Source organism: Terrapene carolina, unplaced genomic scaffold, assembly GCF_002925995.2.
Source record: "Terrapene carolina triunguis isolate 2854851 unplaced genomic scaffold, T_m_triunguis-2.0 Scaffold93, whole genome shotgun sequence".
Classification (NCBI taxonomy): Eukaryota; Metazoa; Chordata; order Testudines; family Emydidae; genus Terrapene; species Terrapene triunguis.
The window spans coordinates 4,342,326-4,357,741 of NW_020664444.1; positions in this window are offsets into that span (position 1 = coordinate 4,342,326).

Sequence of the window (15,416 nt, forward strand, 5' to 3'; positions counted from 1 at the left end):
ATGGACTTGACACCCATTCATTAGGAATGCTTTACATATCAATCCTGCCCCAATGCAGGGGTATGGACTAGATCATGGATTCTCAGCCTAGGGATTGCAATCTCCAGGGAGTTGTGACCACCCCGCTCTTCCCCATATTATCAAATATGCCAGATGAGAGAGGTTTCCTGGGGTGGACAAGATTGAGAACCACTGGAGAAGGTGGTCCACTCAGGAGATCCTATCCAACCTGAATGAGTCCATAACACATCACCAAAGAAGTTTAGAACATGACTCCATGTGTGACATACCCATATTTGTTCTTTAGCTGCTGCTCTATGGCTGTCAGTTGGTCTTCAGTGAACGACATGCAGCTTTGCAATATTGTTAGGATGTACGGGTCAGATTTTGCGATGTTGGCACCATTGAGGGCACAGGAAAGATTGCCTAAAATTTGTAGGTTTTCCTTTGAAAATGATAAGGTAGACGTTCCCTGAGAATATGAAAAAAACAAAAGAAATTGACATGAGCCACCAAAGTTCATAGATTCTAGGACTGGAAGGGACCTCAAGAGGTCATCGAGTCCAGTCCCCTGCCCTCATGGCAGGACCAAATACTGTCTAGACCATCCCAGGTAGACATTTATCTAACCTACTCTTAAATATCTCCAGAGATGGAGATTCCACAACCTCCCTAGGCAATTTATTCCAGTGTTTAATCACCCTGACAGGAACTTTTTCCTAATGTCCAACCTAAACCTCCCTTGCTGCTGTTTAAGCCTATTGCTTCTTGTTCTATCCTTAGAGGCTAAGGTGAACAAGTTTTCTCCCTCCTCCTTATGACACCCTTTTAGATACTTGAAAACTGCTATCATGTCCCCTCTCAGTCTTCTCTTTTCCAAACTAAACAAACCCAATTCTTTCAGCCTTCCTTCATAGGTCATATTCTCAAGACCTTTAATCGTTCTTGTTGCTCTTCTGTGGACCCTCTCCAATTTCTCCACATCTTTCTTGAAATGCGGTGCCCAGAACTGGACACAATACTCCAGTTGAGGCCTAACCAGCACAGAGTAGAGTGGAAGAATGACTTCTCATGTCTTGCTCACAACACACCTGTTAATGCATCCCAGAATCATGTTTGCTTTTTTTTTTTTGGCTGGATATAGTACCACAATGCATTTATATGGAACATTTCACAGAATATCTCACTTCAGCTGCTTCTGATTCTACGTCAGTTGCTCTTCGCAACATATACAAGGAGGATAATCAAGCCCTGTACTTCCGTGGAAGCTTTTCCCGAACCAGAGTTGTAAGATTTGGGCTTGAACTACTTCTTGTATATAAGAGTGATCAGTCATGTCGCACATGTTCCTTTCAGGGAGTAAGAAATACCCTTTCCAAAATATCATGAATGATCCTGAGTATGGGGTGGAAAAAGACCTACGGTGAAATTATGGCCCTGCTGAAATCAATGGGAATCTTGCCATTGATTTCAGTGGAGCCAGGATCTCCCCTGCTTAGTGGCGACTTGTTGATATATCCATTCACTCGGTGCACCCAGTTATAAAAATTCCCTGGGTACATAAAGTTAATTTTAATAAAAGTTGATTTTTTCCTTAAAAATAAAATAAAGAAACAAGTTTCCAGGCTTGTCTACATGGGGAAATTCACCGGAATAGCTATCTACTCTGGAATAGCTTCCCACGTGGACATGCTTATTCTGGAAGAGGAATATCCGAATAACCATGGAGTTATTCTGGAATAGCTACTGTGCTTTAAATGTATACCCTATTCTGGAATAGCTTCCCTAGTAGATAAGTTCTGTGGCACTCACTGACCCAGCCCTCCCCACCAGACACCTCAGGCAAAAGACAGTGACAAGAAATGAGCCCTATGGATCAGCAGACTTGCACCATGTCAGGAAAGGAAGTAAATTCTGGAGCTAACACTCCACTGAGCATGCTCAGTCACCACCCCCAATAGTGTGTATATATATCTAGGGACTGTTAGCTTGTATTCTCAAGTTGATAGCAGCTGTTGAGCTATTCATGGGAAGTAAGTTGGGCTCGTAGACTTTTTGATTTTAAAGCCAGAAGGGACCATTAGACCATCTAGTTTGACCTTCAGTATAACACAAGACAGAGAATCTCACTCAGTTATCCTTGGACTGAGCCCCGAAGGCCACTGCCCATGCCACTAATACAATGCTGTAACATTTCAGAGCTCTGTAAAAAAAAAAAATTAACTAATCAGTGAATAAAATAGCATCTTACCAGGCAAGCCTTAGCACTCTCCAGCAGCGACTGTCTTTTGGAAGACACTCTTGGCAAAAGGTCAACGTTGGCTTGTCCAACAAGGTGAAAATATTTCTGGCAGTTTACTGTGTTTGAAAATTTCTCTGGTCTAGAAAAGATTAAACAACAGACATATCTGTCCTTCTACAAAACAAACAGTCTTAAACTCGTAGAATTGCAAACTGAATTGCTTAGCTGCACTGGTCAGATGCCATTCAGAATAAATACTATTCAGTGAAAAATATCTATATTCATCATCACAGGCTTCATTCAGCTCCCAATAAAGTCAACGGAAAGTTTTTTATTGACTCAGGGGCTAGTGTATTGATCCCCAAATAATTTACTCAGTGATGAGTATTTGATCCAATGTTGCCAACTCTCCATTTTATCCCAAATTTCAAAATATTTGCTAAACCCCAGTTCCCGGAGTCATGGGATTACATGAGATTCTCAGCTTTCTTTTCTTTAGCCTTCATGGTTTCAGAGAAAAGCTTGAACATGTGAATCCTAATTCTCAAACTCCAGAAGACAGGTGAAAATGAACCCAACCTTTTAAAAATATTAATTTTGTTTTTCTTTCTTTGCTTTTATTTAAATGTTCTGACTTTTGATGCCTGCTTTGATGATTTTTGAATACTTCAGGTAGCAATACTTTTGGTCAGGTCTGTTGTTGAAACTCAAACATTATCTACAGAATGTTAGCAAGAAAAAGTATATCCCACAGTAAGGGGCTTAACCGGATCAACCATAGCAGTGACTGGAATGGTCCCCTACAAAGCAAGGAACCCAAATGCAACAGCACTGAACTAGTGCAGGAGAAGCAGAAAGTGAAATGGGGCAGTGTCATTCTCCAAGCTGATTTCCATCTATAAATACAGCGGGGGGAGGAGGGAGATAAACACCAGCGGTGGAGAAGAGCTAATTAAGATAAAGGATAATATTGGCAGAAGAAGACATGGGGATAAACTGACCATGAATGAATTTAGGGTGGAAATTAGAAGAAGGTTTCTAACCATCCGAGGGATGAGGTTCTGGATCAGCCTTCCAGCAGGAGCAGTGGGGGAACACAACCTAACTAATTTGATACTTGATACGTTTATGAGCTTGATACGTTTATGAACAGAACTATATGATGGGGGTTGCCTGTGAGAGAAAGAAGCTGTACTCAGTGACCCAGGAGGTCACTTGCAGTCCTATGTTCCAAGCTGAGTGAAAAGCAGAAAGTGTATGAATAGCATAAATCATAAATAGATTTGATTATTAAATTTATTTGTTTTGTTTTCTTTATTAACACTGGTATAATCAAATGGGTAAAGACATCTCAACAAATATACAGTATTGCTAACTTCAAGCATCAAAAATTATGAGCCAGGCCCCCAAAATCATGAGATTTTTAAAAATAAAAAATATTGGGCCCTTTTCTTTAGTCTTTTGTTTTTTGAGCCTTTAAGGTGCCCTCGGTCATCTCTGCACTGAGGGGGGCTAGAAACTTAAAATGAAGGCTGATAGCCTCTCCTAGTCACATGACTCCAGGAGCGGGTGCTTTAAGAATGCACCGCATATTGTGAGACTTGCGATAAAATTGCAAGAGTAGGCAACCTTGAATTCATATTGTTTTTTTTTTTTTTTTTTAATCTTGAACAGTGTCCTTTCAAAGTGAGCGAAGAAATGCACTCATGTGTCTTACCCCATGTAAAAAAGAACCTCGGCTGGATATTCTTCAAAATCTGATGGCGAGATCTGTCCTGTCAGTCTTTTCGTCATGCAGCCGAGCTACAAAAATAATACATAAGGATGATGATATAAATCACGGATAGACTCCTTCTTCCCCAACATATAACTCTCTCACCGGGGTTTCACTAGTCATCTGACCACAATAAAACCACCAATAATAATGCTGCTTTATTCCAAAGACTGGTAAAGACTTTCCCTTGATTTAAAGCGGTACTCGATCCAAGCCCAAAGTGCTATACAAATTTGGTATGTCTCCATTGCAACACCCCTCCTCCCCCAGCGAGACTCAGAGCCTGTGTCTACACATAGGCGTGCCGGGCTTGTACGCTGATGCTAACACTAGCAGTGGAAATGTTCCTGCTCAGATTCTAAGACCCACTCCCCTCACCGACTTTCAGAGCCCGAGCGGGAATGTCTACACTGCTATTGTTAGCGCTGAAGTGCAAGTCTGAGTCTGTAGACCCGGACTCTGAGACTTGCTGGCGTGGGGCTTCCCCCACTCCCCCCAGTATAGACGTACCCAGAGTGGCCCTGATCCTGCATTATGATCTACACTGATTTCAGTGCGGCCCTGCCCAGGTATAACAGGCCATCTGCAAGGATCACAATGCAGGGCTGGGGCTTATGCATACCAGTGGGTCACTCACCACTGAAATGAAGCCACCTCTGAAATGGAACACAGCATCTGGCTAATAGTCCACAATGCTATATTAGCCCATGTTGCAATATAGGTTGGTCACTAGGGCTAACTCCCTTAATCTTCTGCCAAGTGCCATAGCCTCTTTTATAACGATGAGCCTTGGCTTTGTGACTCAAATGAGACCCGACAATGTTTGAAACATGTTTGGTCTAGGTAAATTACTAGGCTTTCCTCTAGCTCTATAAAACTGCATGACTCTGATTAACACAAATGTGTGTTTTATACATGTCATGGGCCTCATCTCTCCCTGGTGCCGTTCAAACCGCACCAGGGAGGAATTTGTTGCCACACTGTGCAATCCTGCTCTCTGCAGACATTCCAACATAGACTTGTGGACGGATTGCCCTCTGTGCTGACTCACCTGGCTATCTTCCAGTCGTATTCGTTTGTCCCTCATGGCTTTTGCCAGGCTCGCAAACTGACTGTTGTTTAAAAAGTTTGCTGCTCCACAGCTGAATCCTTGAAGGACAGTGGAAGATAACCTGAGTGAGAAATAGAGGCATTATTATGTGGTCAAAATTTTGGTCCCTCTGCCTTATTCTTCTTTGGTATAAAATATAAACTTTTGGAGAATATTTTTATTGGTGGGGAGGCTTATTTCTTGGGATCATCCTTTATATATGCGCGCGCACACACACACACACACACACACAAAATGCAGCAGTCCTACGGAGGCTGGAAGTGGCTCTTTCGATGCACCTACAATTGATTGGCAGGGGTCACTCGAGCAATACAACAGGCGCCCCACCTCACAGCATGCTGCCTATCGAGCTATTAAAAGCCCTTGCCAAATCTCGGAAGTTGAGGACTAAAACTATCAGGGCATCTAACTAGAGCCCATGGTATACACTGACAATGGCAAAGCTACATATCCCATTGCAGTATAATTCAGTGATTCCCCAATACACAAAGATCAGAGCCCTTGAGTATCTGCGGATGTTTAAATCTATAGGGGCCTTGTCCTTCAAGGAAAAGCATCTCACACGCGTTCTTCCATGCATTGTGGAGGTAGCACCATTCATGCTTTAAAGGTAATACCTATTGCCTACTCAGGGATGGACATATCACCTAACTCACCTGGAGTATTGCTGCGTGGACTTCAGCACTGCCTGGAAGAACACGCTGGCCTGTGATTATAAAAGGGAAGCAGAGCTCTTAATGTGCTGTGGAAAGGAGCATATTCTACATTTATTTTTCTACATGGGCACTCTTATCACTGAAAGCTTTGCACCCAGAATGAGTGTGAAATATGCCCCTTACTGTGGGATTCCCTTCACTAGTCCCTGCTTCTTCACCACTGTCCTGCAGCCTACTGAAAAACATGCTTCATTCCCCCCGAGCTACAGCACCTTCCAAAGGAAAATGAAAAGCAGCTGAGGCCTGGGAAATGAAAAGACAATGAACTCTCACTCCGGCTGGCTGTATGTTCTGCAGAGAGTGCTTCCATAAGCTGCTTTTTAAAAAAACGAAGAAAAAATAGTTCCCCCTCCCCCCCCAAAATTGGAACATGTTTATGCTGGAGAACTATTTCCCCCCATTTTAAGGGGAAATTAATAATCATAAGTAGTCATGCACTATCTTTCTATAGCATCATTTATCTAGTGACACTCAAAGTGATTCACTAAATTCTGCATTCAGCTGCAACAGTGTAAATCTAGAGTAACTCTGCTATCCGCAATGGAGAGAGACTGGATTTACACATCCTTAGATCAAAATTCAACCCTGAATGTGTCACTCACTCCTGAAACGCAGCTGACTCTGGAGTGGAGCGTGGCAGCTACTTTTCACCTGGTGCACTACATTTTAGGAGGTTAAACTGGTGTAGCTCTGTTAAGTCAATAAGGACCTGACCCAGAAAAAGCACTTCACTTTCCTTTTTGGCTAACAAATGAATAAGAGGAGGAGGTCTGGGAGCAATGGTTCGTTCTTATTTTGGTTCCTTCGGAGAGAAAGAATTCAGTGGCAGTGCCAACTGTCCGTAGGAAGCAGGACACAAGGGCTCTCACAGGGAATTGGAGGAGCTGGGAGAAGAGGAGGAAACTGGACATGAAAATACACAACAACAACAACAAAATGAGCTACCTGAGCGGCTGTCCATTTCTTCTGGTTGATTTCATTGATATTGATCTGGGGAGATGCCAGTCTAGACAGAGGGATCTGATCAGCCAGCTTATCTGGGATATTGAGGAAGGTGCTTCCGGTCACGCTCTGTAAGATCTGAAATGAAAACAAACACGGACGTGCTGGGGGGAGGTGGGCTGCTGGGCTTATAAAACTCTGGGTTGTGTCTTGCAAGGTGATAAGCGCTGACCATTTGCTCTGAAGCCAGTCGAGGGGCAGGGAGAAGGCTCTTCCTAAGTAGCGTGGAGGTTGCTGGATGGCCAGCACTGGAGCCCCGTGTTTATGCAGAGATCGGGTACAGCCTGGGCAGGCCCAGTGCAAGCTTCCCCAGCTTGGGCCTCAGCCCTGCCCAGGAGGGGTCATCTCTAGGCTTGAAAGGAGAACTCGAGCTCGGTGGCCCATTGAGTTCTTGTCCCCTTTGCTGATCCTGCCAGCAAGAGGGCCAGGAAGTGATTTGGGGTTTGGTGAGATGCACGCACAGACACCGACTTCACACTAACTGCGTCTCAAGGCAGTGACCTGGAGCCTGAACGTATCTGGGTGCTGATGGAAAGCAGCTGGGGTGTTATCAGGTGAAGAGCTGCACTCTAGCCAAGCCAGAGACTCACCCGTTGCACAAACTTGTATTTCACAGGCAGAGGGGCCTGCTCCATGCTCTCTGTGAAATTCTGATCTGCAGCCAGGAGGAGGGTGTCCTTGTTGTCCAGTTTGTCCAGCACATTGACGGGAAGGCCAGGCGCTAGCTTTCCCAGTATCAAAATACTGCTGGCTTTGTTGATCTAGTGAGAGATTCACAACACTGCATGGAAGCCTAAATAAATCATCCTCTGTCCTTTCAGTCAGCTGAACTGTGCCACTGCCGTTGCTGAATGAGACTAATGCAAGGTTTCTTTAATCACCTTTCAGGCTAACTTATTTGGCCTGATAGGTCAAAAAGTGTGTGTGCGATTGCACAATCACTTTGCACGGATGCGTATGCAAAGTGAGTATTCAGGCGTGTGTCTCACTGTGTCTGCTCTGTGCACAATGGCTGATATATATATTTTTTCAATACACCACTAGCGCAGTAGGGTGGGTGGGTGGGTGGAGGATCATCAATAAAAGAGTTAAACTGAATGAAAAACCTGACTGTGGTCATGGGCTACCTAGTGTGTATATGTCACCACCGCCCTCTACAGCTCAACTGTGTGTCATAAGCCCTATACTGCTAGTGAAGAGTCTCCTTTTGCCCAAGTGGTAGGGGCTAGTGTTTTTTACATAGGAGGAGCTAAGTTTTAGCCCAGCTGTCTCTGTGAAGTTCTGAGTGGCCGCAGCATGCCGTGCAGTGGCAGCTGAGAAGTCCTTGTGTGCGTGGCTTTGGTACAATATATTGGCTAAGGAGACCAAACCCCTCCCTTCTTTGTATATATATATTTACCTGGTATCCATTCTGGATGACTTTTTTAATGATGACAGAAGCCTGTGCTGGGCTCCAGCCCCCTGTGGCTGAGAGCAACGGGAGCACCTGCCGAAGGGTTTGCCCATCCGCATTAGCCAGGAGCACAGACGGCGTTAACCCAACGGCTAAGGGACCGAGTCTTTTAAAGGTCTCCACAGAGAGCTTGCCAGTGGTGTCAGGCAGCGCACCCGTCACCTGTGAAAGGAAAGAGAGTGCTGGGGTTACTCCGAAACGACAAGGAGGCATGTAGAAGGCAGACGTCTATCACGAGTCTGCAGTTCTGTGTCAACTGATTCATATTTGTGTAAGACACTAGGGGGCCATCGGTAAATTGTTAGCTTTTTATTTCCTTCTCTATGTGATTTGCAAGCCAAGGGGCTAAAGCACAGGCTACCTGGGTTCTTTTCCCGACTCTGCTATTGGCTCATTGGGTGACCTTGGGCAAGTCACTCAGGGCCAAGTTTTTAAGAGTGGCCACTACTTCTCAGTGCCTGACTTTGTAGGTACCCAGCTGGAAACACTTAGGATGTGAGCCTCGGAGGTCTGGAGCACCCCCAACTCCAGACGAAGCCAGTGGGCGCTCTGGGTGCTCAGCACCTCTGAAAATCAGGCTCTGGGCATTTCAAGATGCTGCCTCCTCTCTGTGCCTCAGTTTCCTCGCTGTAAAATGGGAATAACACCACCTGCCTGACGGCGGTGGTATGAGGTTTCGGGAATTAGTTTGTGAAGCTCTTTGAAGCGTGCTATTTATATGGCAATATGTTATTTATTTAGGAATAAGGCTACGCAGTCCACATAGGTATTGGAGTGCACTTCCGCGATGTAATAGAAGAGGGAGGGTTACTGGAAAGATTGCAATGGTGCCCTTGATTTGCAAGGCAAAATACGATGGCTACACACTCCATGAGAGTGCAGACGGGGGGGACGCCTCAGTTTCCAGTCGCGGGATCCTGGCAAGATGGCAAAGGCGGGTTCCTGCTGCCTTGAAACAACTGCAACGTGCAGCCTAGCGTCTCCAAAGGAGACCTCCCCCGACTCCCCTCCTGAGGGCTCACCTCTGCTGCTGGCTCCTGGGAAGGTCTCAAACAGCTCTGCAAGACTGCCAGAGTCAACCTGGCTTCAGTCGCTGTCGTTTGGCTGATATTCCACTTGCCAGCCACGTAGCAGATCAAATTGTCTGGAACGCTGTGGGGAGAAAAGCTATAACGGTCTCATCAGGTAGAGCCAGGATAGTCTGCCCGACTCTTCAGCAACGGGGCCGTAAAGACTCCTCTGGGTGCTGCTGCTCTGAGTGCAACAGGAGAGAGAGGCTGGCCCAATGGTTAGGGTGCTACTCTGGGATTCGGAAGAGCTGGGTTTAATTCTCTGCTCTGCCACAGACTCACTGTCTGACCTTGGGCAAGTCTCTCAGTGCCTGTGAAACTTCCCTCCCTCACAGGGATGTTAGAGATTGTGAGGTGCTTGCATGTTACAGTGAGGGGACTGTTGGTATCACAGACTGGGGCGTGGGCGGTCAGGCCTAGTGGTCACAGCAGCAGAGTCAGAGTTGGAGTCAGGAACCGAGCAGGGCTGGAGCACGGCTGGGAACAAGGCCGGCCCGGGAGCAATTGCAGCTGCAGGCATAAGTGTTGAATAGCCGCAGACCTGGTGGTGGCCTCTCAGCCCAGCACGGGGGGGGCTGGTCGATCAGGGGGTTCAGCTACAAGTCAACTGTCTGGTCCCGCGCTCGGCTGCAGGCCCTGATTCCTGGCAACAGGAGTGCCTGAGTTAGTCAGTGCACTGACAACTCACACTGGTTTTAATGCCCCTGACTGGGGTGCATCAGCCCTGGAATGAGGCCCCGGATCGGCGCTATTACTGTCTCACTGCTGCACAATGGGGGGGACAGGCAGAGGCCTGGGTGTGGGGAGTGTCCTACCCTGTCAGCCCCCACAAAGTAGGAAGACAGTGGAGGAGTCGGGATGGACTTTCCCTGCACATGACTAGTGGGGAGGGAGCTTGTAGACCAGTGGGGCTCTCCCTCCAGGCGCAAGCTAAGGATGGCCATGTTGAGACAGGGAAATCCCACTGAGTTAAACTGGTTCGGATGAAACTCAATCGGGTGTCTGAGTTTGCTGGTTTTGTGTGAACCCCGAACTCAAAAAGAAACAGAACTGCCTTGAAATCAGGCAAGCGAAACCCGGTGGGTATCATGCACCGTGGCCAGGCAGCCCTAAAACCTCTGTGAAGCTAACGTTGATGTCTGATTTGTTGGCTTAAAGGTACATGCGCCGTCCCCCCAGCAGTCACAGACCAGTCACGTTACCTTCCCAGCGCGATGGAAGGATTCTGCATCGTGATCAGAGCGGAGTAGTATTCCTTCACATCTTCTGAAAGGGCGAGTTCCCCCACCAGCGCCAGGTTTTGGGGATCCACCGCGAAGTCTTGAAGCTGCTCTGACGAAAGGTTTCGATGTTACCATTGTCCTTGTTATTGAAACATGCCCCCCCCCCCCCCAACAGCAGGTCAGGATCAGAAATCGACCAACTAGGGACCAATCTCTGCCGACTGCCCTCTGGGAAATGTCCATAGGTAACCAGCCAAGTGAAAACATGTGCAAAGCGGTTGTGGAGACTGGGGAGTTTAAGTCACATTAGCAGGGCAGGGTGCTGATCACTCCCGGACTGGCTCTACTATCCACCTGCTGCAAGTGGTCCTAGCCCTGTCTCTTTAAAATATGGCCTATTCGGGGATACTCGGGCAGCAATCAGCCCAGCCAAACACCATGCGAAGGGGACTCTGTGCAACGACACCAGGCAGCCTGAGGGGCTTTGTCTTGCAAGGTTCTCTGTTGGATCTCAAAGGGTACAAGTGCACCCCTGGTATAATGTGGCTGGCATCAGTGGGGTTACCCCAGGGATGAGATTGGCCCTAGGGGATGTGTGACTCCGTAGCACTCCCGGAGGTAGTAACAGTACGAAGGGAGCCGTATGGTCATCAACCATTGCCATTGCTATACAGGAGGAAAGCTGAATTGCAAGGGAAAATTCCAAGATAAGGAGGCAGAGAAAACCCTAATCTCCTTCCAAACTGAGATGGAAGTTTCCTGTTCTCCTGATTTCCCAGCATCCCCAGGACTTAAGCTTGGACCTATAATACAATGTAACCCAGAGAATAAGTTTAAAAAATATAAAGCCAAATGATCTGCTTCTTCGAAATGGGCAAATCTCCACCGAAGCCCCTGGATCTGCCCCAGCAGGGGAACCGGCCCATCAAGTGTTGTGACTGGCCCCGCATGGTGGAGCTGCAGTGTGCTTGGCAGCGCATTGCCGAGACAGCCTTGCTGCTATCTGCGGGGCCTTGCAGCTCAGCCAGCGTGCTGTGTCCTTGCAATGGTCTCAGTGGTACAAAACACACGCTCGGAAACACTGGCACAGCACGGCCTTCCGGAGCCTCTTATCTTTCTAACCGAACGGCTGGGTTTGCTTCGTTTTTAGGCTGCTGCTCAGCTGCTTCTTAATGCCAAGAATAAAAACAACCCCCATCTCTTTTACAGCACGTTGCCTCTTTACAGATATTAACTAACTGATGCCCATCGTCCTCCAGGATGGAGGTAAATATTCTCATCCCCATTTTACAGATGAGTGAAACTGAAGCACAGAACGATGCCTGTTGAAATCCACGAGAGTCTTTCCACTGACTGCAGGAGACTTAAATGAGGCCTGAGATCCCAGAGCAAATGAGAGCAGGGGTTCTGAGTGTCCTGATTAATCTGCTAGATCCTGCTGCCTAGCTAGGTATCCCCTCTGAGTCCCGCCCCAGAACTCTTTGCCATGATGCCGACAACTAACTTGACAACAGCTTTGCTGCTGGTGTGCAGAGCCCAATATTGTCTCATTGTTTCCTTGGATTCCCCCATCTATCTACATCCGTCTGTTGTCTCTTGTCTTATATTTAGACTGGAAGCTCTTTGGGGGCACGGACCATCTTTTTGTTCTATGTTTGTGCAGCGCCTGGCGTAGTGGGGTCCTGTCCATGACTAGGGCCCCTAGACACTGTGCTAATATAAATAAATAATAATAACATCGAGCTTGGACACTGATATGTTAATATCCGTGAATGCACTCCTACCTTGAAGGAAAGTAAAACCTAGTGAAAGAAACCCCTCAAGAGACCCAAACTCTGTACATACCAACTGCTGGCTGTCACTGAAGGCTCTGAGATCCTCACCAGTGCAGTATGTCAGATACTTTCCCAGGTAGTCTAGAAACCAAGCCGTGGAGTTCTGGTCCCCATTGCTTTGGTTATAGCACTTCGGCTTGTCACCTGTCAGGGATGAGAGTTATCGTTTATAAATTGACAGTGTCTATCGGCTACTGTTGCTGTTGTGCCTTCATCCCACAGTGTTTCCTAGTGATACAGAGTGAAAATGCTGGCAGGCCCAAAGTATGTGTTGCTATGAGAGATTAATTCTTAACAGGGGTCAGAAATCTGTGCATTGGTGTCCTCTGTTGGACAGAGTGTGAGACCTACTTTTGTGTTAATTCAGTTCCCTCTGAGAGCCAGTCTCCTAAGCAAACCAGCCCCCCTATAGTTTTCCTAACAATAGATATAAATGAAACTAATATTAGCTATGTTGCAACTGCTACCCCAGAACAGACTGATGATGATCCAGCTAGTTCTGTTTCCCTTTGCAAACACCAGATGCTTCAAAGGAAGGTTTAAAACAGTCAGACACTTAATTGATGAATGCTATCCCTGGGGAGAAGTTTCTTCTAGATCCTAGCTGGTAATCAAGCATGAGACCTAGTGAGGATTACTCCTTGCAATTTTGGTCCTAGCTAGTGTAATTGTACTTGTCATTTTTTTAATTAGACATTTAGATTAATAAAAATAGCAAGATTACTTGCCTCAAAAATATCCTGCAGTAGAGAGTTCCACGGGTTAATTATACATTACATGAGGAGCTTACCTGGCTGAAGAAGATAGTTCTTGAGAATGATGTAAATGCTTCGCTGCATCTCTGCTGTGTAATCATGGTAGTGGATATTTAAAGCCTTTACTCTGGTGTGAGGGGGAAAAGGGAAATGTTAAGGCATTAACAAAAAGGTGTTGCATTCTGCAGATGGGGAATGGACGAGGTGATCAGACAGAGGGGCGGGGAGCTTGCTAGAGATCCTTTCCTGCATCCAACCAACTTGCGGTAAATTATGGATCTGCTCTTCGGTTTCTGGCTCGTGTCCCTTTGAGAAACCCCCAAACTGTTCTCCACACAGCCAAAGTGCATTTTAAAGCTCAGGCCATGGGAGATAATACACATCAATGTGCCAATGTAACCCTTATTACATTGTAATATACATTACAGTGTAAGCTGTACATTAAATAGTGTAGCTTTTGTCCCCCTCTAGCAGCTGGAAGAGTCAGCTACTGCTCTTGACTAGTGGAGTTGTTCCTTTCGCTCAAGCAGAAGACGCGCTTTAGTTAGAGTCAGAGGTGCTGAGTGCAGCCCCTGAAGGCTGTCGTCAGCTTAGGTACCTGCTTTCTCAAAGGCAAAAGGAAAAATACTTACAGATGCCGGAATGCCAGGCAATTTGTGGTAAGAATCTCAGACGTATTGAGCTGACTCTGGGTGATGAGAGGGAGATGAGTCTGGAGCCGCTTGTTTAACCATCGATCCAAACTGGATGAGTTAAGGGAGCTCAGAGCTGCCACAAAGCTGGGCCAGACACCATTCAGAACAGCTTTCAGGCTCCCCTTGGTCCTATTTACCTGAGAGATGCAGGATTGCACTGTGTAATTAAAGGTGATGTGAAGTTGGCTAACAGATCCTCCCTGGCTAGTGTTAACTAAAGTCATTATATTAACCAGAGCTTAGTTTCCCCCTCAGTTTCAATGCTTCTCTCTTTACTTCTTCAGTGACATCACTTCCTGCAGCACCTCAGGTCTTCTTTGGAGGTCTCCCATCCAAGTACTATCCAGACTCAGTGTTGCTTTGCTTTCGGGATCTCCCACAATCACAGCATAAGGTACATGGGCTGCAGGAAAGTGGGTCTTGGACAAATATAATTTTCCGCTAGTGAATGGATGCCTACACATCAGTGATAGACTTAGGAATTGTCCCTACAGCAGTGTTTCTCAATGACCGGTCCGGAGACCTGGTCCGGTCCCTGAGTTCTGCCTGACACAGTTTAGGAAGGCAGCAAGCCAGTCCCTGGTATCAAAAAGGTTGTGAAACACTGCTCTAGAGCAGACGGGGTTATGTGAAGCTAAATATCCGCTGACCAGTAGGTGGCAGCTCCCCCATTTTGCTGAACAAGCAGGATGTCTGTTAATATTTAACATAAGCATCTATTTTCCTATTTCCGAGAGTGGCCAAGAAGGCATAAATTCTCATAACATTCCTAAGTATTCAATAAGGTACATTTTGGAAGCATTTTCTTCCAACCCCCCAGCTGGTGATCAGCTTATGTGCTGAAGCATGAGGGTTGAACGACCTTGTGATTTTTCTCTCCTCTATTTGCACAGCAGATGCTATTGTCTTTCACCTCCAGGTTTGGAATCTCATTAAGCTCTTAGATACACACTATACCTGTTGATTCAGACCATCCAGCACTGTCCCAATCTTATTGATGTCCTCATAGTTTCTGAGGAGGGTTTCCAAAGCTGTGTAGTTGCTGGGGTAGCCTGGCTTTATCAGTATGTCTAGAAGCTCTCTGGGCTGCAGCGAGTCAATTTTCTGTAATTAACCAATATAAATTAGGTTAACAGAAAAGAATGTCTGAACATTGCAGGAAACAATAAACAGATACATTGTCCTGGCTGTAGCATTATTTAATGAATGAACTTGCACCTAAATCAATATTTAGGTCATTAGTCTTTAAATATTTTTAGGGCCACCTGTGAAATGTGTCCAGAAAACCAATTGATGCCGAGTGTTTGGTTTTATGCCTTAGTGCCCATCCGCAGTTTTAGATGCCTAGATTCCTTTACGAACCTGGCCCTTAGGACACTTTTACCCTAGGTCTATGCACTGCTTAGGTCTCACCTAAGCTGTATTTTGAGATCTGAAGTGAGATTTAACTGGTGCCTAGGGCTTGTACTAGCCCTCTGCACCGGGGTGATTTTCACACTGTTTTCCATATTCCCATCTTATGGCCACTAGGAACCAGCTG